Source organism: Triturus cristatus, chromosome 10 (genome assembly GCF_964204655.1).
Source record: "Triturus cristatus chromosome 10, aTriCri1.1, whole genome shotgun sequence".
NCBI classification, from domain to species: Eukaryota; Metazoa; Chordata; class Amphibia; order Caudata; family Salamandridae; genus Triturus; species Triturus cristatus.
Genome location: NC_140593.1, coordinates 804,360,073 through 804,384,458, shown reverse-complemented (window position 1 = coordinate 804,384,458; position 24,386 = coordinate 804,360,073). Strand labels below are relative to the sequence as shown.

The 24,386-nt window shown below is 43.7% G+C and overlaps 1 protein-coding gene across 3 annotated transcripts in view; it reads left to right on the top strand.

Moving 5' to 3' along the window:
- The window catches only part of MAPK8IP3 (mitogen-activated protein kinase 8 interacting protein 3), a 597,532-nt gene that overhangs the window by 152,373 nt on the left and 420,773 nt on the right, over positions 1-24,386 (top strand). The window lies entirely within an intron of this gene.

The following is a 24,386-nucleotide window of genomic DNA, read 5'->3' as shown; positions in this document are numbered from 1 at the left end:
TGTCCCCGTGTTCACATATATATAAAGCTGGCTTGGAAATTCACCTGGGCCTATGACTATTTTATTTAGCTTCAACACTAGGATGCTTGCTTCTTGTCCAGGGAGGATCTGGCCTGGCAGTTCAGGCTGCTCTGTTCCCATGGGGAGCAGGGTCATGTCTGATTTGCATATGACTCAGTCCAAACTGGGGTGTCATGGTGAGCAAAAAACAATGGATTTAGGCCCAGATCTCTGTTGTGGGGGTGAGTGTTTGACATTGTTCAGCATTCCGTCCATCAATTAGTCTTTTTGCATTTGTCAACCCAAGTGGGATGGGGAGGCTCAGACGTGGGTGGTCCCGTGCCTGCCATGCCACTGGATCCAATCTATCCTGGCTGTTGAGAAGTGATATCCTGAAACCGGTCATAGGATGCTTATTCCACGCCAGGGAGGTCCTGGTCTGGCAGTTCAGTGTGACTGTTCCCATGGGGAGCAGGGCCAGGACTGATTTGTATATGGCTGGGTCCAAACTGGGGTGGCATGGGGAGCAAAAGACCGATGGCTTTAGTGCGTGACATTGTTCAGCATTCCGTCCATCAATTGTTCTTTTTGCACTTTTAAAATTTTGACATTTTCTTGTCCCACCCATTGTGCTTTCTGCCAGTGTTCTAGGTCACATGACTGTAAATGGCCCCGCTGTTGGATTTTGTGTATTACTCCCAGACAGTGACACAAACAGATAAGGTGTGGACAGGATGGCTGGTAGAGGAGCTATACCCTGCCCCACTAACACCTCAAAGTGCTCTGCCTTCAACCCACACAAATAAATCTGGCACTATTTTTGGCCCAGACAGTTTAGAACCTTGACAGGGGAAAAACTTTGCAGACCCAGATATGGGGATAGGACAAGGAGCCCTCCCGCCCACAAAGGCTGGAACCAGGGATAAATATTTGAACCCCAGATTCACTCTTCAGATCACTTCTGGACCTGTAAAAGACTTAGAAGAAGGACTGCCCTCCAGCTGGAAGGACTGCCCTGCTGAGTTTTTGCCTGAGGAAGGAATATTAGACCTGTTCCTTAAATCCAAAACCACCAGAGTGATTGAAGGGGCTAGGTGGCTGCCCTCCTGTAGAATCTAAATGGACACAACAATCTCCACAGACCTTGCAACTTACCTGCCTGCTCCTGTACCCTGCAGGACTGAGACCTAGCCCCCAAGTGGTGCCCCCCTAGGTCCTGGACCCTTGGTGTGGTGTTGAAGTTGCCGCCTCCTACCAGAATCCAAAACCTTGGAATTTTTCAGTAAAAACCGCTCTGAAAACCAACAGGAGACTTGAATCTACCTGCAAGTGGAACAGACGAAGCAGTGCACCTGTTGGATTGACTTTGCAGCAGCAAATCCTCTTGGCATTGCTATCTGGCCTCGTGGAGCTGTCTTCAGCTACAGCCTGAAGCCTCATCCCACTAGGTGAATCAGAGCTACTGAAAAACGTATAACTCTGAAGGTAGGAATCTTCACCGGGCTCTACGATGGCCAGCACCCCATCAACATTGATAGTCTCCTTGGCATGGAAACCCAGCTTCTCCCGCTCAGAACTTTTGCCGCCTTCATTGACAGCTTCACCAAGACCTCGTCCAGTAGCTCCCTGTTGTTGATGACATCCTCGAAAACAGCCTGATATCTTGCCCAGCTGAGAATCTACCTTCTCAAGAACTTTAGCAGGATTTATTTCGGAGTCCAAAGGTAATCTGAGACGTGCCCAATACACACCTTGTATCCAGATTGCTCTCCATTGTGATCAGCCTTAACTTTTGACTTTGACCCAGTCTCACACGATTAGATACCCGCGGTTGGGTCTTTGATCATTTATGCGCTACACAAAAATTTAAGAAAATTATAATTCTGGTCTACTGATTGGATTGAATTAATTTTGGTGTAATTGTATTTATTAAAATATACTCTGTTCTTTTAAATTGGTTTGGGATTTTTCTGGTGTTGTGTTTTCACTTTATTACTGTTTAGGTGCTGCATAAATACTTTACACATTGCCTTTAAGTTTTGTCTGACTTTTTTTGTGCCAAGCTACCAGAGGGTTAAGCACGGGTTAATTTAGTGGCTTTTTGTAGATTACTGTGTCAAGGATTGTTTTTATTATTTGAGTGCAGCTTCCACCCCTCTCAACTAATAACTCAATATCTTACAGTAGTGAATTCCATTATATCATTGTAAATATTTGTTATCAACACAGCTGCCTCTGAATAACATATTTTGAATTTCTGTTAGAAGGGCACGCCAACTTTGCAATAGCAAGAAATGCTGTGAAAAAAGTGCAGTCCTTGGCTTTCTGTGCCAGTTAGTGTCTAATTCACTTTCTTTCAACTTTTGTTATGAGAGCAAAGCAGCTGCAAGGGACAAAACTGTATTATTGTGGGAATTCTTTTAAGTTGTTTACAAGGTGATTCTGGATTTTATAGACATAAGGTAATTCTAGCTATGTTAGAGATTTCATTTAAAAAAAGCAATAAAGTTACTTTTAACCGTTTTCAGTACCAACGTAGGTACAGTGAGATACATGATGAAGCAGCTCATGGAAAAAAATGTTTGTCAGGCACTTTAAGACTATTTCAGATGTTCCACGGATGCAAGCTTATAATTCAGCACATTGATAACTGTGGAAGTCATTTCCTGTATGCCTCCAAGCTTCAGAGGCATTTAACTTTTGCTGACATTAGAGTTCAAGTGTTCTGAAAAGGCTAATTGTAAAAACTTCAGTATCACTGAAGGATGACTGCTTATATGTAAAGCTTGGGTGATAGGAGATCCAAACACAGCATTAAAATATGTTTCTTCTGGGATCATTTGCTGCCCCTGAGTTCAGGCCCTCTCCTAATGGGGTGAGGATCTGGCTGGCCTTGGGCCTTAGTCGAGGCCACCTCCACTGAGCAGAGTCCGGACCTGTCAGAGGTTATGGGATGGTTAGGGGAGCACAGAGAAGATACCTGGGTCCACCCCAGTACGAAATTCAGCTAGAGGAACTTGTCCTTGGCGGTGGAGGTATTTACATGAATGCGCCAGTCAATGGGGCCCTCTTTCTGCTGGGATTCAGCAAACGGAGACCCGCCCACCTTCTGAAAAGGTGAGGAATAGCGATTGGGTGCAAGATGGAGTGTCCGTCACAGAGACATAAGATACTTACAGGAGGTCTAGCTGGGTTGTGAGGGCAAACAGGGTATGCTGCCAAAGGAAAAGAAGCCTGAAGCAGGTGACATTCAGGACCCAGGCAGTACTTACAGGCTACTGTAATGGTCTACAAGGTTAAACTTAAAGGAAACACCCCAGAGCAGAGCCTGTGGCCCAGAAGAAGTTAGTGGATAGTTGACTGGGTCACCTAGGAAAGGCTGGGTGGAGGCTTCTACCCAGGATACTGATATCCATTCCTGGGCTGGAAGACAGCGCTTTCCTGTAAGTAAATGAAAGGGTTACTCCGGAAGTGAATGGTCACCTGGCGGGCTGCAAGCAAAGATTTGCCCAGAAGGAAAAGGTATGGTTACGCCAGAGGTGAAAGGTCACTCAGCTGGTCTGGTAGCAGTCGCTTGCCCGGAAGGAAAAGGTATGGTTTAGCTGGAAGTGAAGGGTCGCTAGGCTGGAAGTAGACTATTGCCCAGAAGTGTAAGGAAAGGGTTGTACCCAAGGTGACAGGTGACCTGGGCGGATTGGTAATCAATAAAAGTAGGGCACAATGCTGGTAAGTGTGGTGAGGAGGGCAAAGGTTCATTGAATAAGGAAGAAAATGGTGTTAAAGATCACATGGAAGTTGGAAATTGCCTAAGAAACTGCAGCGTAAATTCCTCCTTAAAGGTGAAATTTGTGTTATCTGCATTTGAGGGATCTAGGTGGGCGACCAGGTAGGAGGTGCCACTAGCTTGAAGGCCTGCCCCGTCCAGCCCCTTGTGTAGCAGTTGTAGCCATCTGTGCATTGAGACTGTGAGACTGCGCCCAACCCCCACCGCCCTCCTACCCGTCATCATACTAAACAGCAGATCAATAATCCATTAGAAGGATCCTGCCGGAGCTGTAACTTGATCTGCTGCTTCTGATCACAGAGGGATGGAAACCATCAGCCTCTGCCCGGGAAGCGAGGAAGGTTAAACAGCAGGGTGTGCTCCTGACTCTGCAGCTTGTCTTATGCCCGGCTGAGGCGCAGCCCACACCCATTACAGGCAACCAAATGGTACAGTCTGAAATGCGTTTATTCCATTCCGTTAAACCTTATAATTTAGGGTTCTTTAATTGGGCAAGTCTGTTTTCTCTTTCACTTGTCCACTTTCCAGATAGAAGCACATCTCGTACAACCCGAGGCTCAGAGGTTAGGTTTCCTCTTTTTTTAAGGCCATTTCCCAGACCTTTCCTACTCCTTACCCCTTCCTGGATGCAAACTGCATGCTCTGGTCAGCAGCGGTGAGTTCTCATGTGCAAGATATAATGGCACTGCCTTGCTTTGAAAGATAATGCTAGGGTGTGTTCAAGTATGTTAAACCAATTGTGGCAGTTAAAGTCAAGCAAAACTATGAGTCCCAGAAAAACTTGATTTGCGTGGTGAAAGTCGAGTATTGGAAACTAACAGTCCTGCTGACGTCTCAGGCGCGCAAGGTGCATTGGGCTTAATGGGCTTCGCACAATAAAAGAACACAACCACAAGACTGTTGTAGCAGAAAAGGCAACTTTATTAGGAAAGGCTTGTAGCTAAACATCGGTTCATTATATACAACTTACAGCAATACCATAAATAATGCATAACCCAATTGAAATTTCCAACTCATGCAAGATCCCCCAATCGAACACACCATAACCCGCCAGCTCATTCATTCCGCTTACACTCATCCTTCACATGTCTCTCGCTCAACCCAAACCATCCTCACCAAAATCACTCCCCTTCGCCTTGCTCCATGTCCTCCAAGCTCTTCTTCTCTTCTCCAGGGTCTGTCCCCCTGCCCCACCCCCCTAAGGCAGGGCGCAACTAGAGCCAAACTTCGGGGGGGGGCTAATACTCTCAGCCAAGGCTGGCCCTAGCACTGGCCGCAAATGGTGCAACAGTCTTTTTTGGCGCCCCCTCCCCCATTTCCTCCTTCTCCATGAATTCCCTCACTGCCACTCACCAGCAATGCACCTCATCTCTCTATAGCACCTTTCTGACAAACATGTAATTTTTTTATAGCGCTACACATAGTTTACTCACACTCAGTTCTATGATCTGCATGGTACACGTTCTATGTAGCAGGCACATTGACCCTCTGCACTGTTTGGGTGGCAGGAGTGCCCATGTGAGTGCTTGGTTAGCGATGCGACAGTGTGAGAGCAGGGTAAGGGGAGTGACTGCAGAGTGAGTGAGGTGACCATATGAATTTGGGTGCGGATGGAAGTGCAGAGTGGGATGAATTAATGCATGGTTAGTTATGGGCTTGTTTGAGTAAGATTCCAGGTTGAAAAGTGAGGAGGAACAGGTGAGTGAAGTGTCACATGAGTGCAGGGTGAGTATTGCGCTTGTGTGACTGCAGGGTGTGGTACAGGGTGAACAGCACAAGTGCATTGTGAGTGCAGAGTGATCACTGTGAGTGCAGGGTGAGCGGGTGAATGGTGTGAGTGCATGGAGATCAGTGTGAGTGCATTGTGATCGCTGTGAGTGCAGGGTGAGTGCGAAAGTGAAGGGCAAGAATGAGTAGTGAGTTGTCTGAATGCAGGGTGAATTCACAGACACTTGAAGTAACTCAGCATGTTATTGATGGCTGGCGTAGGGTTTCAAATATAAGTTAAACTATTGCTATTGTGGCATTCAGAGACGTTTTAAGGCATGGGCAAAGTGGGCTCTGGCCCAGGGCCCCAGCCTTTTTTAGGGGGTCGATAGAGCCAAATCTGTTCAGCAGAGAGTCTTGTCCTGATGACCTTTAATAATTCTTAAATGGATTTTTTAAATATGGTTTTCCTTTAACTTATTTTTAGTGTGGGTGATGTGTGAGAGTCTATTACAGATATTTTGCAGAGAAATGTGTTTGTGTTTCAAGCAACGTCCATAAAAACGTTTCTTTTAGATCAAAACAGGACCTTAGATATTAGAAATAGGAGGGTGTCACAGAGATTACTAGCAGTAATATTAGTGAGCCGCTACTGTGTTACAATATTAAAAACACACATCACTTGAATATTAGATGTAAACACATCTAAAATTTGGACAATGTGCCTGCACACTGCCAATGACCTGGCCAAAGATGGCATGAAAGAGAGGATATTGGATCATAAATTTAAAGCTCTTCCGAATAGGGGCCCCCAAAATGCGTTTGGCCCAGGGCCCCCAAAATCCTTAAGTTGTTTGGTGGCATTAATCAGGGATCGAAGGTGGAGGAAATAAAGAATGTGCTGATCCTGCAACAAATTTCCATTCTTATGATTAGGGTTGCAAGCTCATGATTTTAATGTCCCACACGGTACCAAAAAAACCAGTCACGTAAAGCCATATTTTCAGCACTTATCGGTGCATATTTCGAACACCAAATATAAATAGAAAGCACTTTTTATTGTGTTCTAGGGCTACCTGAATAATTCATGACTGATAATTGAAGGGAACAAAGACAGAAAAGTCACTTTACAAATGCATACATACTTTTTTATTTATCACCATATTTAGTGTCAAGACAAGGTCTTTGCGGGCTCTTTAAACAACACATGGCTGGCATTTTTTATTTCGGGAACCCTACTTTATATTCCTTTTCATGAAATGTATTTTCACATTACAGCAGTAAATGTAAATACGAACGTAAGGGAGAGGCAGAGTGGAGGCCCAGGGGGTTCTGGAACCAGAAAAAAAACTAAGCCTCGGTATCCAGTTTACAAAGGTATGTAAATATGGAAATGGTCTTTAGAGACCTGTGAAAAACTCGGGTGCCGGAGATAAGACTCAAGACACTGCACAGCTGAGCCCACAGCAGCTCGAGCTGCAGCAGACCGGGCTGAGGCACACAATGGGGGCAGCAGACCGGGCTGAGGCACACAATGGGGGGAAGAAGGGGGCTGAAGACCTTTTAGCCCTATGGGCATTGCACACCTGCCCCAAGGTATGGATGCAGGGCCGGACTGCCTAGCGGGCGTTTTGGCATGCTGCCGAGCTGGGGGCTGATGTCAGTGCGGTGGGGGCTAATTGCGTTGATGGAGACCTGCGTGAGCTTCGAAATAAACAAAGCAAAACAAATTTTGTTCAGCACACGCAGGTCCCCATCAACGAAATCAGCCCCCAGCTCGGCAGCATGCCAAAACGCCCGGTAGACAGTCCGGCCCTGTATGGACGCCCCCTCACCTGACTCTCCACCCTCCCAAATTAAATTACCACCTTCGGAAAATCATAACTGGGAAAGAACTGGGGCCCTGTATACAGGATAAACACGCCCTGACAGGGAATAAACAATAACATGAAAAGACACACCTGGGCAAGTTGAATAACAAGTATTGCGGGCAGGACAATTCCAAAACAATACAAAAAATAATTGCAATAAATGTTTCAAATATTATCAAAAAGGATGTTTATTTTTTATATACAAAAATCTTTTTTGCCATAATCTCTCAAACAATCATTATTGTAGAGTAAATACATATACATTTTTTTATAAGATATATCCTGATCATGGAATCTGTTACCATCTCTGATGTAATGATTTAAGCCGTACAGACTATCTTTGCATTATATCCTGTACCATTTCCATTCTGTATGATCGCACTGAATGATTACAATAGAGACTTTATACATAAAAAATATATCTTATAAAAAAGTTTATGTATTTTCTCTACTATAAGGATTTTCTGAGAAATTATGGCAAAAAAGTTTTTTATATATAAAAAACTAAACATCCTTTTTGATAATATTTGAAACATTTATTGCAATTATTTTTTTTGTATTGTTTTGGAATTGTCCTGCCCGCAATACTTGTTATTCTCCTTGCCCAGGTGTGTCTTTTCATGTTACACCTTCGGAAAATATACAGCCTGTCTTACTGTGGCAGGAGATAAAAGGCCCATGAACTAGCATAAAGGCCACCATGGCACCAAGCGCTAAAAGATAGATAAAAGGGTGGGTGGGTGGTCTCGCGAAAGGTGAAGTCCCGCTCCGATCTCTTCTTCCCTCCATACAGCGGCCACCCCAAAAGGAAATCCAACCCTCTCTACTCTGCGCCTAAAATACTCCTTGCTCCCTAACTCCTCCCCCTTTGTCACTCAGCCTATCCCTAACCCAAGTCTTGTGGCAAGTGCCTCCTGCACGTAGCCACCCGGGTGTGACAGGCTAAAGCCATGCTCGCCCCCCCCCCCCCCCAACATATCCTGTCCCAGGCAGATGTAGTAAAAAAAAAACATTCTGCTCGGTGTAACAGCAGTACAGCGTGTGTGTTTTGTTTTTGATCATTTAACCCCTTCGCTGCTGCGGACATTCCGCTGCAGCGCTGGGGGGGGCAGGGGGGCAGCGCGGTGGGCCTGTGCTCATGACGGAGCCGCTCCGTCATGAGCCACAGTTTAGCTGTGCTCATGACGGAACGGTTCCGTCATGACTCCGCCCATTTGCGTTGTCCCCTCGCACAGGCGGGGAAACAGCGCCGCGGAGGCGGAGCGGCCGCCAACAGGATTGTCATGACGGAACCGTTCCGTCATGAGCACACGCCAACCGTGGCTCATGACGGAACGGTTCCGTCATGAGCAGGGAAGGGGTTAAGATGTTCTTGCCACCTGGTTCGCCCTGCCCGATCATTTTGACCTTACGGCCAAAACTGACGACTTTGGAAATGGGGAACCAGGTTCGAGTCTCAGCGTCGGCTCTACATCCTGTGATTCTGGGCATATCACTTAATGATTGATTACCAAAAGTGAATGTGTCCTTGTGTAATGTAACTGATGCTCATCTAAAGGGCCCCAATACCTTCGAGTTGAGTTCACGCTATATAAAACTGAAAAAAAGGAAGATAAAAAGCTTTGACGTGGAAATGCAGGGTGTGACAGGTGAGAAAGCCGCAGGGATGAGAACTGCAGTTATAAGATTCCCACCCGCCCACAAACGCACACACAGCAGAGGTTCAACACTCCCACTGCACCAAATACGAGCAAAAATACCCATCATAAAACCTAATGATTTGCTTGCAGGTTTTTTTGCGTTTCGAATCAAAAGGGTAATTTTTCAACTGTGCATAAGTTACAACATCATTTTTAGAACCAGATTGTTTTATTTTCTCAATGATGTGAGACCACATATAATGTGCACTGCTGTTGAAAAAGAAAAATAGTCTTCTGACATAAACAGGTATGAATCGCTATCTAAATACAATTGCAAACATTGCAAATATATGCATCTGTAATTAGATGGGCACGTGGGCCTTTTCCAGGCATCCAACACTGAGGGCCCGGGTTAGAATTGCAGCAGGTGCATATCCGCCTTCAATAAAATGGGAGAGACTACGAAATATTCACAGTCCTACCAAACTGTAAAATATTTTGTTGCAAGTTCCACAGAGGACACAAATTAAATGGAAAAGAACAGCTTTCAAGGAACGTTAAAGGTGCATACCACGAACCTATAAATAAAAAGCCTAAAACTTGTAAAATGCACTAGTTAAATTGCTTTCGAACATCAAAGCCATTTACAAGTATCTGAACTCTTACTAAATAATGCACAGAGTTACGTCATGTACTGTGGAGTAAAGGTGGCCATCCAGAATTGAATAAGGGTTCTGTGTTTTTTATCCAGAAGCTCCTCAACTAATGCAATTCAGAATCTTTTTAATAATAATTTTTAGGATTATTATTAATATTGTTGTAGTTTACCCCATTGTACTCTTAACTCTGGTTTAAAACTTTGCATTAAGTGAGTTTCAGCGAGGAAGGCCCTGATTACAATGTCCTCAGTTAATCCTGATATGTGAGGTACCTCCTGTTACGTCACATATCGAAATTGCGAGTTTTGCGGCAAGCACTGCATCCTCACAATTATCCACAGGTAACTCTCAGTAGGGTCACAAATTGAAATTTGTCAGGGGAAAAATTCCTGGGAAACACAAGTGCATGAGGATTTTGTAATGCTGCCACTCCCTTTTCTTTCTGGGTTTAATATGTCATTTCTATTCTCTCTTGTTCCTTTGTTTTTGTTTTGTTTTCCATTATTCCCTTGTGCTTTCACTTCTTCTAGTTATTATCAGGTGTTCATCAGGGTCTTGATGAGGGAGAAAACACCCCTGGAGGCACTGAACACATCGAGCATGTGGCATGTAGGGGCTAAGAGCCTGATGGAATACAGCAGAGGCACACAGAAGAAGGCTGAACAGTATAGGGGGCCGGGCCACGTGCAGAGGCCACAAATGGTGATGCAGAGGCAGGAGCAGGATTGGCTCATTGAGTGGTGCACAGCTTACATGGGAGTAGGCGGGGTTTCCATGCGATGGCGATGTGTGCACACAGGCAGACCACACTTGACAGAAGCAGGGGGTGGCCAAGGCGCTGCAGCTTAACACACGGGCTTCAGTTGGAGTGCCGCACTGACACCAGAAGGAAAGCGGTGGCATAAACCAGTGCTCAGTCAGGCCGGGGAGTGGGAGGGGACGACAGCACATATGCGATAGTAGTGGCTCCGGAACAAGTAGGAGAAGCGTTGTCAGAGAGCTGATGTAACAAAGCGTGGGAGGGATCCCACCCTCGTCGCCAGTGTTGCTGGATGCCCTCGGTATGATCAGGGCCCTGCCAGACAAACCCTGCAATACCTCCCAAGCCCATAGATCACACATGCTCATTAGAGTGGTGTATGGGCATAAAGACCACATGCGGTCTACACCCCTTTATTTTATAGCCTCTGGCCACGCGTGGCCCGAGGATGTACATTGTGCCTATCCGGATCAGGTTCTATCTGGGAGAATCCTGGGTGGCTCACTACACTTGCAGTGTCAGATTTAAGCTAGTGCCCAAAAATATTTGCACCCACCTCCATGGCATGCGTAATCAGGGCTTAAGAAGAATTATGTAGTCTGACTATTTATTCTTTCCGGGTTTGTTCAGAAGGGTATATGTGTATGAAATATTGTTTTTTCCTGAATGGCCATTTTTTTCTGAAGCCTCATGTAATGTGGAGCTGCCCAATTTAGTTAGATGCACATTTTATTCTGTGAATGTACCTTCACTAATCAAACTGCATATTTTTGATGCAATTAACATTTATAGGTTTTTATCAACTTTTGTTGGGTCAAGCTTTAAAAAAAAAGGTTTTAAACTTTATTGTGCACTAGATTAATGGCACGTCAATTTGTTGAATAAGTCTGCAAAAATACAACGCAATCAAACATCAATATTTCTAATAATAAGCAACATCTCAGACTCCTGCTATCTTAACTACTTTCCCTGACCTGTGGCTGGTTCACTAATACAAATATGCAGGTCCATTATCTAGTCTGCAGTGCAACAATTTCCAATCACCATGGATTGGAGCTTGTTGGAATAGTAATTCTCTGACTACTCCATGGGCACCCTTTGTTGCAGCGCAGTTTGTGAGCATACATGATGCTTCCCAATCAGTCCACTGTATTTCCCCATGGATAGCCGCGCCCAGCAGACTCCATACTTCTTTGAGTCGTGAAGTTGCACCATAATTTTCCCTAATGATAAACTTCCAATCTTTGTTTATCATTACCCCTAGGTATTTCATTGATGCAGTAAAGCCTAATAAATTACAAGCTGTCGATTGGCTGAATGAATGCACATATAACAAAATTAAAATGTGTGTATTCCAATACCCATAATCTGATGACTGGCAAAAAAGGCTGAATTTCCAAAATATATTTGAAGCTGATATTTGAGTGATAAATCATGTCGAGTTGGGTATACTTATTACTAACATCATTACCTTTGTGCCAAGGGAACTGCAGCTATGGCTTTTAGGCACTACCCTTGTAAAGGCATTTAAACTGGCAAAGCTGTTCCTGCTTTACTGCTGAGATCCCTGCCTGATGCACTGACGTGATTCCTTCTAGTAAATGTGTAAAGGGTGGCCAGCAACATAATCTTGTCTAATGTAGTCACTATTACAACATTAATAATATCTGTAGCTCTGGATAATTTTCATTGAACTTAGGTAGCTCTTACTATTGAAAAGGTTGGAGACCCCTGATGTAGATGATCCACCATATCTCATAATCTGCTAAATTATAGAGGGCAGATTTACTGCTGGCTTCCTAACAAATAGTACCATATCAATGGCATACATGGAGATGAGAGGCCTGCACGCCACGAAGGCTAACACACTGGGCATATGTCTCTCTTGTAGCCAAAAGGTCAGTGCTTCCATACTGGTCATAAACAGCACGATTGAGAAAGGGCATCCTTAGTTCCTCTGCCAATAATGAAGGGGGTCTGAAATGATCTCGCATTCTGGTCTGTGGGGCAGTAGAAAGCAGGGAGATCAATTTTAACATTCATAGTCAATCCGAGTCTGCTGAGTATGTCCATGAAATAGGGCCATTCTAAGAAATTAAATGTTTTTCAAGAACTAGGAAAATGGAAGCTGCTTCTAGATTCAGTGTCAGTTTCTGTAATACCGCAAACAGCAAACTTGGGTTGTCGTGGACCTATCAGGGATCAGCTTGGATTGATACAATTGCTCTCATCAGGAGTATCATGCACCTGGCTCTCACCTTCTCTGTGATTTTATTGTCAATGTTCAATAGAGAGGGGAGGAAGGATTGATATTTCATGGCCGTTTTGCTCTGTTTAAGCTGTGTTTTCAACGTCACCTCTTTGAGAGTCTTCAGCAGGATCACCACTGCAACTGCTTTGGTATATACTGCAAGCAGATACAGGGAAAATATTTCCCACAGGCCTTTAAGAACTCAGCCATTAGGCCGTCTGTATCCTGGGCCTTCCTACCTGCCTGCTGCATAACGTGGCACTTATCTGAGGTGGTCCTTGAGCTATGACAGTGCAATGGCATCTATATAAAACTCAAGGTGAGCTGTAGGCATGTCTGTCTGGGACACGTGTAGTTCTGCATAGCAAGCTCTGAGTTCAAATAATATAGATCAGTACTATTCATGAACAATTCCCCTTCCTCCCTTATCACCAGGGTAATTGTTCCTAGGCTCCTGTCTCTCAGCAACAACCACACCAACATCTTTCCTGGCCTTTCACCCTCATCATACTGCTCAGCTAGTGTGTGCTTCCCTAGCTTGTAAATCCTTGTATGGGGCTGGAATTGAAGCTTGTCATTGCAGCCATTTGACTTCTTCCACTGATGTCTTTGCATTTGTGGGTCTGTTTGCTCCGTAGGAATAATGCATCCACTTTAGAGATCTATGTTTGACCTCATGGTCACAGGTTTCAATCCCGGCAGGTCCACTGAGCATTTCATCCTTCTGGGGTTGATACAGTGAGTAACACTGAGTTGGTTAACAATAAACATCTGTTATTGCAGTGCCAAAACACTCTTCTAGGTGAATGTTATGCATTGAACTTTAACATGAGGTCTTTTCCTTCAACTTGAAAGAAGTTAAGCGTCTACGGTTTGACTGAATGGATCTTGTTTGAGTTTGGTTTGTCAAACCAAATATTTAAGTTCCCAAAGATGTAAGGGTTGCTGTAGGATTCGGTCATGTCAAAAAAGGTGCCTGTGTTTGCGGAGTTGTTTGAAGAGGCCTCTTTCACAATAGAAATGTGCAAGACAAGTTGGGGGGGGTTGTAGGTAAGCCGCAGTTGAGAAGTGTTTTGCATCCAGTAGCTGCAACCTCTTGGAATCCATACACAAAGGGCATCCATACAAATGTTAGAAGATGCAAAGTAATTGTTGATAACATAACATTCCATGTTGACCACTAGTTACCAAACGTACAGAACTTGTATTGGCAATGCCTTTGAGGAGAGCTGCACAAATCATGTTTCTTTCTGATTCTCTCTAAATAGAATCTTTCTGTTTCAGTGCACATCTATCTACAGGATAGACAAGTATTGACCCATTCATAAATTGGGCAAGTAGATTACATGCTCACATTGAGTTTGGTGCATATTGTGCTTTAAGGATTTTTGGTCCGATAAGTACGCAAATCTGCATGTGTCGTGATAGGTGATGTAAGAAATTGGGTTATTAGTTGCTGTGTGTAAGGAGCCACCTCAAGTAATTATCACAATCCTTATCAGGGTGAACCACTAAAGTCACTAAATAAACCTGAACTCTTTACCCTGGTAGCTATGGCACAGAGCAGGCAGGCTTAACTTACAGGCAATGTGTAAAGTATTTATTCAGTACTAAAATAGTGATAAAGTTGAAATGCAAAACAATAACAAATCAAAAAAACGAAATTAGAAAAAGTGAAATTTAATAAACAAAATGACACTGAAATGGCAAAAATCCAGTGAGAGGTACCAGAGATATTAATTTTTAAAGTTTTAACTAGATCTGGTGCCGAGAAGCACAAACTGCAATAGATAGTCTGTGGTCGCAGTAGAACAAGACCTAGGCGCAATTTGATGATGGGCCGAATACACTAATCAGGTTGATCCTGGTCAGGGAATTTACCTTCTGACTTTAGTCCCTTAAGTCCCTATCCACCACAGGAATGCAGTTCTAAAGCCCAGCAGGACCTCAAGGGAGGCAAATACCAGGATAAAGTCCATGTAAAATTGACACAGTTCAACTGAGCAGTTTTGGGAAACGGCCTCTTGTAGCATCTTGTGTGTCCCTGTAGCTTTAACAGGAGGTCAGTATTATGACCCTTGGAGTCCACATATTTGCCCTGAGTACAAGAGAAAGAAAGAGAGCGAGAGAGAGAAAGAGAGAGAGGGAGAGAGAGCAGGGCCTGTCCTCCAGGGCTCTTCTTAGGTTGCAGGCAGCAGATTCTAGCCTCTTCTGATCTTCCGCAGTTCCAGTAGTGTTCTGAAGCGGGTGCCAGGAGATGCAACATTTATGTCTAGCACTAGCTAGTGGGTGGGAATTACCCCTGGGGATGCCCTAACTAATGGGGTAAAGGTTCCCAGGGCTAACTATACCCATTTTGGGCATTTTCACAATGGATGTAGTCTTCTGCATCGTTAAACATCTTGCTCTGAGAGCTGGGCATGGATGTGGGGAGTGTACTGTGGCACACCTACTGTTCTTCCACATCTAAAACTAAAATCCAGGTTTAGGCAGTCCCTGTACCCCAATAAACTCTTAGACAGAAGTCTGTTAAGCCAAACAGGCAGTAGATACACACATATTGTTTTGGCATTCTGTTTCCCTCCTTTGAAGAGTGACCTCAATGTCTTATGTAAAACCCAGCAGACCTGCCAAGCAGGTCTTGACACTCAGGTAGTATCTGACACTGTGATGTCAAAAAGAGGACCACTGTGTTGAAGGTCAGTCTGACTGAGGGAGACAATAGGAGGGTGCAGGTTTAGGTGTTGGCTACTTCTGCATGTGACAGGGTAGGCCTCTTTGAAGTTAATCAATCCCATGGGCCCAGCCCTAAGGCCATCCAGCCAAGGTCACAACAACACTTTCCAACACCCAAGGCCTTTTGTCCCTGTCCTGGGAGCAATGTGACACCTCATTCACGTCTGTCCATTGCTAGTTACTAGTTGGCAGAAGGGAGAGATAAAAATGCAGATTGAGCTTCTAGGGACTTCAGGCAGGTCAAAGGTGACTTTGAAAATTAATCTTTCCAAAATATTTATTACCAATCCTGCTTCACCAGGGAATTGGGCTTGTAATAAATATTTCCAAAAGTCTAAACATTATATTTGTAGCTGTTTCCTAGGCAGAGATAACATTTAATAAACGTAATATTGTATCTCAGTTCTGTCCTACAGAAAGGACAACCCTGCTACAGTGAAAATAGCTTTGAGCACATTTTCACTGTAAGGACATGTTTAACATTAAAACATTACATATCCTACTTTTAATATGATACTCCCTACCCTATGGGTAATAAGGCCTACCTACGGGTGACTTATAAATATTTAAAATTAAGGGTTAGGCCTGTCAAAAAAGGTTTTTTTTGACAGTTCGAATTTGTAGTTAAAATCTGTCCTGCCAGGCAGCTGGTAGTTCCAGAAACTTGCAGTGCTACTGCAGTGGATGTCCACAGCTAGTATTTAATTTACGGGGCCTGGGTACATTTGGTACCATATACTAAAGACTTGTAGGCATGTTATATAAACTCAATAGGTGTATACCAATATCATCATGTTGAAAGGAGGAGGACAAGCTTGTTACCAGTAGTTGGGAGCGGCAAAGTGTGCAAAATTCTTTAGCCATCAAAAATAGGGTTCAACAAAAAGGCAAAGAAACAATTCGGATGACCCTGCAGAAAGGGCAGATTTCCAAAAGATGATAAATACTACACCTTGTAAATATAAAACACTTCTCTGTACTACTATGGGGGTTTACTCTCTAAAATGCCAGAATTAGTCCAAGTGACATCATACGCCTTTGACCGCCAGTGGCATCCCAGGTTCACCCTTTCATTACTACTTACCTTTTGTAATTTGCTACTTTAACAGCTTATTATTTGCGATCCAGTGGATGCAATGAGGGAAAGGAGTGTAAACAAGAAAGCTAAGTATATAAACAGGCTTTTAGTGCACCATTTCCTTATCTTATCACTGCAGTCATGGCCTGAAACAAGGGTTATCAAAGGCTGTACCATCGGTACCAAATCATAAGCCAGGTGTAGCTGTTTCTAACCATGGTAAAACTTACGTGAAGTACATGTGTGGTGTGGGGTTACCATGGATAATAGCAAATGTTAGCTCATTTCCCCCCCTTCATCAATCAATCAATCAATCAAGACATTTGTAAAGCACACTACTCACCCGTGAGGGTCTCAAGGCGCTGGGGGGAGGGGGGTGCTGCCACTGTTCGAACAACCAGGTCTTGAGTAGCCTCCTGAAGGTTAGCAGGTCCTGAGTCTGTCGTAGGAGGATGGGGAGGGTGTTCCAGGTCTTGGCGGCGAGGTGGGAGAATGATCTGCTGCCTGTGGTCGCTCTTCGGATGCGGGGGACGGTGGCGAGGGCGAGGTCGGCTGAACGGAGTTGGCGGTTCGGGATGTAGAAAGTGAGTCGTCTGTTGAGGTAAGCCGGTCCGGTGTTGTGGAGTGCCTTGTGTGTGTGGGTGAGGAGCTTGAATGCATGCATGTTATTTAAACAGATTTTCCAAACATGGGTCATGTGTCACCTTATGTGGCTACCTAAGCTTTTACAAACCAAGGACCTTTGATGGAAGTTATTGAAGAACCAAGGAATACATATTCAACATTCTTCGTGCAATGCAATAGACATGGGGGTGGAAGTGACACTAAATGAGCGACGAAAAGGCTCATGGCCCTACCTCTCACACTTGGACTGCTTGCCCCCCATGTGCAAATGACCCCTCCCCCCCTGCTTCCCTATGTCTCTTCCAGAGGGCAATAATAGGGTGAGGAGACTCACATGGACACCACTGCACGACCTACGTTCATACATAGGTGTAATTTCTCTTTATTGTTCCGGCATAACCATGCTGCCAATGCCCATCCCCCACCCTAGCCCACCCCCGACTGATATGTAGTAGATTGCCTTTTGGGGACGACGATGTAACTGAAGGATTTTGTTGACTCCACTGACAATAATATTGTTGTCTATGTTTCTTTAAAGGCAAAATGCACGACTCTGAGTTAAGCGGGGTCGCAATAATGCTGTGCTTTTTTATGCTATGTTCCTATGTTATGCTGTGGAAGAAAATAATAAAATAAATGTTAAAAAAAAGAATTCTGTGTTACTAAGCTAGGACATAAGGCATTCTCTCTCAGCCCGCTAGAGATTTATTTATTATCTGGCATCATATTCTGCAAATAACATAACATTATTGTGTGCAGGGGAATGCAACATGAACAGGGCAGTAACCGAAGGAATGTCATTAAACTTCACCATTTATTAACAATTTTCTAAAACATCCTTTGGGAGAAGGATGCCTAAACATCTTGTAAAAGTTTTATTTTTTTAAGTCCTGTTATGATGAATCAACTCCCCAGTGTGTTTGGAGTATGCCACTTGTCACAGATTGCCCCAAGCAGTGGAACCTGGCATTCCACATCGAACTAGGTCTATTTGCTCAATGTGTAATAGAACAGAACATTTACTGTTCATTGTACTAAAATTTCTTTAGGGAGATACCCCACAACCCCTACAAATTACATTTAATCCGGTTAAACTGGGAACAGTTTTATGGACACCGTGTGCTTTATTAGTATATGCATTTTGTATTATATATCAATACCCCAACATAGGTCCGTTGTGGTCCGTACAGCGCACTTAGCGCCAGATGTACGACGGGATTTAGCATGTGCAAACGGGTTTGCAACCTGTTTGCGCATGCTAAATCCTTGTGGGCCATGTACAAACACTATTGTGCAAGTCTCAAATAAATTGCGACTCGCAAAATAGTGTTTTGCGAGTCGCTATTAGGAAGGGGCGTTCCCTTCCTAATAGCAACCTCAAAGCCATGTATGAATGTTTTGGATGGTAATGCACTCGCAAAAGGGAAGGGGTCCCCAGGGGACCCCTTCCCCTTTGCAAATGCAGGGGGAAATATTTTTTACGGGCAGGCAGTGGTCCCAGGGACCACTGCCTGCCCTTAAAAATTGAAACGAAAATGTTTCATTTTTCTTTTTTAAACGCATCCCATTTTCCTTTAAGGAAAGCGGGCTGCATTTTAAAACAAGCTGTCTCCGCGTGCACATCTCCTGTCCACGCAGGCACAGCGAGCAGGAGACAGGGAGGCACGCGTACACATGACCCGTACGGGACAGGAGATGTGCACGCGTACACATGACCCGAATGCATGCACATCTCCTGTCCATACGCGTGCCATCTCCTGTCCCCCTTCTGCCGAAAAACCGGCGACAATAGATCTCGCCAAGACGTGCAGCACATGCGCTGCATCGCTAGGCGAGACCTAAAAAACCTGCTTTATTGAAAAGCAGTCCCAGACATGGAGACCAGCAGGCCACCATCCCTGGGAGGGCCAGCCATTCCAAATGGGGTCGCAAATTGTGAGTGGCTCATTAATATTCATGAGCCTCGCATTTTGCAACCCCATTGGGAATCGCAATCTGTGTCTCTGGCACTGTTGTATATTCTAAATTGCGACTCGCAATTTGCGACTGGTTGTACATCTGGCCCTTAATGGAGTGCTGCTGCGAACTGAAAGGTAGGACCATCTGCTGTAAATGTCTCCCCACTCCTTCTCTTCTGAGACAAAGAACGAGTCGCAGTCCTGAAACTGATTGTCTCAATATTTATTGTTTCAAACAGCCGGTAGCAAAAATCCCAAATGCATTTCGGTCCTCCTTGGATATTGATCTAGGGGGCACACAAGTCCTGCTCTCTTTCCTTTGGAGTGACCGATGAATACATACCTTCTCCATCTTTGTGCGCTGTTAATTCTGATGCATGCTGGTACTGATAGTTCTTGTGGTTACACTTTCGTCCCTCCAATAGGTAGTCCTTCAAAATTTATTGTGCCCATTTGTTGCATGCGTACAGTTTTGGTCACCAGCTGTATGAATTTTTGGGGCAATCAATTTCGGGAGTGCGACTTGTTCTTCGTCTCAGGAGAAACAGAATGGGAAGACATATATACACAAGTGTGTGTGTGTGGCGGCAGGCATTTGAGGACTCAGGACTGGAAATAAGTATAGAAACCGATATATGGGGGCAGGGTAGGGATACCTTGCAGACTAAGACTGGGGGAGGGGAGCTAGCCCAAAAACCTAACTAAAAAATATATATATTACCACAAATTCATGGAGAATCAGCGAATCTGCAGTAAAATAAAAAAAATTACTGGCACCCCTGCCTTAAAAAAAACCCTGGAGTGGCCAGGGCACAGGGGCAGCAAAGTGTTTTTGATAGGGAAGGGGCCGTCTCCTGGGGCCAATAGGGAAATTGAAGGGGAGGAGGGTGTAGCCTTCGTCAGGCCATGGGGCCTCTTTCCCTGGGGCCAATTTTATAATAGGGAAGGAGAGACATGCCCCCCGTGAGCCTCCTGTGGTCTTTGGCGACGCCATCCTCTGGGGCCGATACGTTATTGGAAGGGAGGACGTCCCCCTCCCAAAGCTATGCTATGTCCCAGTGGACCCCTTGTCACGGGCTGCATATGAACTTCATAGGGAGGAGGCATGCGTGCTACACTCCCTGAGCTATTGTATGGCCATTGGGACCCCATCCCCCAGAACTCGTTCAGGTACGGTGTCCCAGGGATCCTATCCCTGGGTCACCGAGCGTGGACAGGGAACTCTTATGTGGTCCCACTCAACTAGAACAGAAACCTGCTCCCACCAGCTGGAATAGCAAAAGTTTCCAGCTGCCCGCGATCTGGTGGGCAGAGAACCACAGACACGCTCTCGCCTGGTGAGAGGAAAAAGAAAAACAGCTCACGCCAGGTGGGAGCATTGCTAGCTTCAGCAACATCCGGGAAGGGAGATGACAGCCAAGCCGACAAGTTGCTGGTTCCTCAGGGTTTCCCCAACAACCCCCAACATTGAAAATGTGATAGGGGTGCCCCAGGTGGATAATAGGCTAACTCCTTATTTAATTTATTTTTAAAAGATTCAAATTTCTGCGCTTGCAGGGCTCCTTCGATTTCAGTTACTAGAGGTTGACCCTTAAATCAAATTAATTGTTTAAATGGCACCACAGCACAGTGGAAGAATACATTTTAAAAATACAAGTCTTGAGTATTATGTGCAAGTGGGTGGGTTATGTGATCTTCCCTCAGTGAGCGGAACATTACTTACCGCCTTTCCAACCTAACTCTCTCTCTCTCTTGTGTTTGATGGATATTCACAACCTCCAGTAGTGCTTTGTTCTAGAGCCAGTGCCTATCTTTCCTTGTTGTGAGCTTGAGGCAAAGTGAAGCAGTATGTGGGTGGGCTCATTTTCTCCCCCGGTGCAGGATTTACAACCTGTAGCAAAATGGAAAACAAACTCAGGGAGATATTTGTGGAAACATTGTAAAGCTAGCTGCAGGATGAGGTAAGTCCTACAAATATGTGTGTAAAGAGATCCATTATTGATCTGCCGCTTTTGCGCAGAGCATTCTATTTCAGGCTACAACGCAGCACAGCAACGCCGGCAGCACTGTTGCTTAAAGCGTTCAGGATTTTGTTAATGCAGGTGTATGCTACCTGCTGTGGTTTATAATTAGAATGCAATTTACAATGTATTTTGAGACATAGCTTAGCAGCAAGGCTCAGAAAAGGAGAACATAGGAAATGGATGCTTTGGGACACTGGCATAGTGACCAGATATAGTTTCACATTTTATGATTCCCTCCCATCTGGGCATCCATGGACCATGAAACATTATGTTTGCAGCCATTGACAGTGCATGAAGCAGTAACTATCACCACCACCTCTATGAGCTTCTCTTTCCAGCTCCCTCCTACACTTCCTCCTATAGGAATTCATTACAATTTAAACCTTGCAGATTTTAAATAATTCCACCAATCACTTTTATATTTTTTAGAATTTTGCAGGGAATTTTTAGTAAAATTACATATCCGAGACCCATCCTTTTTTGAAACTATATTGATTATTACTTTGTACACGCGTTGATTTGTATGTTTTACTGATCATTTAACTACTTAGGCAAAAAAAATGCCATTGAGCAGTAATGTGCAATTCCAACAAAATTAGCACTTCTACTAGACGTGTCTCTAATATCTGATGCTTGAATTATATAGATTCAAATACTGTTTACCAAGTTGCTACCATGTTTTTCTGTAATAATGTCTAAACACACATCTAATTGAAATTTACATATCTGAAAATTTACTATGAAATACATTGTCTTACAGTTCTCTCTAAAAACATGAGGGGGCAAATGGGTGGAATTTATTAAGATCACATTATTCACTCACCCCTACCCTCATGACTAATGTAAACAGCTGACAAAGTAGAACAGTTGATGCAGTGATATTATTAATTTGTAGAAGAGGCCTTCTCCACTTCTGTGGTTACAGTTTATAGATTATTGTTTGTTTCTGCATAACCATTAGTAGTTGAACTTTACCAAAGTAGTCTTTCACATGGGATGTTTAGCATAGGCATGACAATACCAACAAATGACTCGTATGTATGCATTTAAATTGCCTTGTTTAATTACAAAGAAAGGTAGTTAGTCGTTTACTAAATAGGATTCACCTAAAATGAAGTGATCTTTTAGAACAGTCTTAAAGGAGATTTACAAACTCCTCATTTTTTGTGCTTTGCGGTTAATGAGATATGTATACTTACCTTGCAATCTCATTACAGGTCAGTAAAGTGGATGCGATATTATTGTAGGTCGGTTTTCTAAACCTCAATATAGTAATGTGTAACCTGCAAGCATTGTCCAAAATAAAGCCTACATGCCAGTCTCCCGATCAAACGTATTAAGGTGGTGTTGTCCAGCCATGGAGACAGCGGATTTGTATTAAAGAATCTTTGGTGCTCAACCGACGAAGGGGGTCTCAGATTCAAATGTATTGGTACCAAGAAGAAGATAATAGTATATACGGAAGGGTGCACAGTGTGCAAAAAATAATTCTGTGTTTACCACCGTCCTATGGCAAATAGGTATTCACATAATGAGTTTTCCAGTGGGCAAGAAGTCTGATTAAAAAGTAGTGATCTAAAATTTCTGTCCGCTTCAAAGAAGGTACCTGAAAATGTGATACATTAATAGCTTAAATGTATGACAACATTTAGGAAAGAGTTTGCCATAGGAGAAGTGGTAGGAGGTGACTGAACTTGGGAATCTAACATTAAAAAATCTGAAACCTGGGATTTGTTGGAAGAACAATTTTTATTATGAGTTGTGTTTACCCCAGGCCAGAATGGAAAACATGTTTTTCTGGAATTGTGACTGTTTTATTTTTTTCAACGTAAGAGAGAGTAACCATCATTTCCCTGAGATACTGAGGAAGAACAGATAAAATATAAAGGAATAGTTTAGGCTACCCGTACCGAAATTAATTATTAAAGTTATGCCAAAGTTATAACCTCTAAATGATACTCACTATCCTGGTGCAAACAAACTCCTAGTCAGCAATGATTTCTCCCCAAAAAATATGCACAGTTGTCTTCCTTGGAATTAAAACCATTGACAATGTGAAGGTTAGTTTGCAGTGTGAACAATTTATTATGAATTATATAACAATTCATATCTAAAATCAAGAAGATAAAGCCAGAATGGCAATGCTATAGACGGAAAAATGTTCATACTTTTCATGGAATGCCTTAGCTGATTAATTTGTATATTCAGTACCTGTTATTGTGACAGTGTTTCAGCCCCATAAGTAGAAAGAATGGAGCCTTTATCAGGACAACAACGTTTGGATTATAGAGACGATTACCCCAAAAAACAGAATTAGTCAGCAGCAGAGGGTCATTGATACCAGAGTGAACTACAGGAGACTTCTGAAATGTTCCAAGATATATAGTTGACTTGTACAAATACATGCATGATGTGTCATCAGATAACAACTTTGACAAAAGTACTTCTTATTTTCTGAAGGCAAATCCTTTTTGTGCCGAAGAAGTGCCTTAATCATGAGTAAAATCCTCATTCTGAGTTCCCTGTTAAATCTGTGTGGAAATACCTGCTCTGTACTTAAAAATTCTGCCCCAGATCTTCTTGTGAGTTAGCGGGGTTACAAGTGTTTTCCCCTGGAAAGGGTAATAACATGACTACCTGGTAATAGTGGGTCCAATTACAAACTTTCCCCCTTCTGGGGGAAACAACAGGCCAAATCCCTGTAGTGGAACAGTGGGTAAATGCTCTGGGGTTATTTATCTTGCCTGTGGGCTGGCAGAAGGAGGCTCTAGAGGTTGAAATGGAGGTGTTCATTTCATTCTGCTTGGGGTAGGTTCTCCTGCTGCTCCATGGTGAAATATGCAAATTGGTGGGGGCTAGGCACTGTAATTGCCTGCAGCGCCCACCACTCCGCTGATGGATCTAATATCTTTGGGCCTGATAATTACGGGCGTTAGACACTGTAAAGGTATAACTAGCCTAGAGCACTATCCCACCACTTAATACCACTCTTGGCAACTGGTAATGAGGGCAAAAGTAGGTGGGTGCTAGTATATGGCTCTTAAATTGCAGTGGGCTAATAGGAAAATCCTAGTCTCCTATGAAAGTTCATACAATCGAAAAAGCTTTGAGTACTGTGCACTTGGTGCTCATTGTAGCAGTCTTAGCATTGATATGGTTGTCTCTGTTCGGGAAATAGAGATTTGCAGAGGTTTGCGGCTTTCCATAATAGTATAAAATGTGTCTATTCATATTTTGGCAAAGGTAAACTCATATAAACTGAAAATGTAACTAAATGATGGAATGGAAAATGGG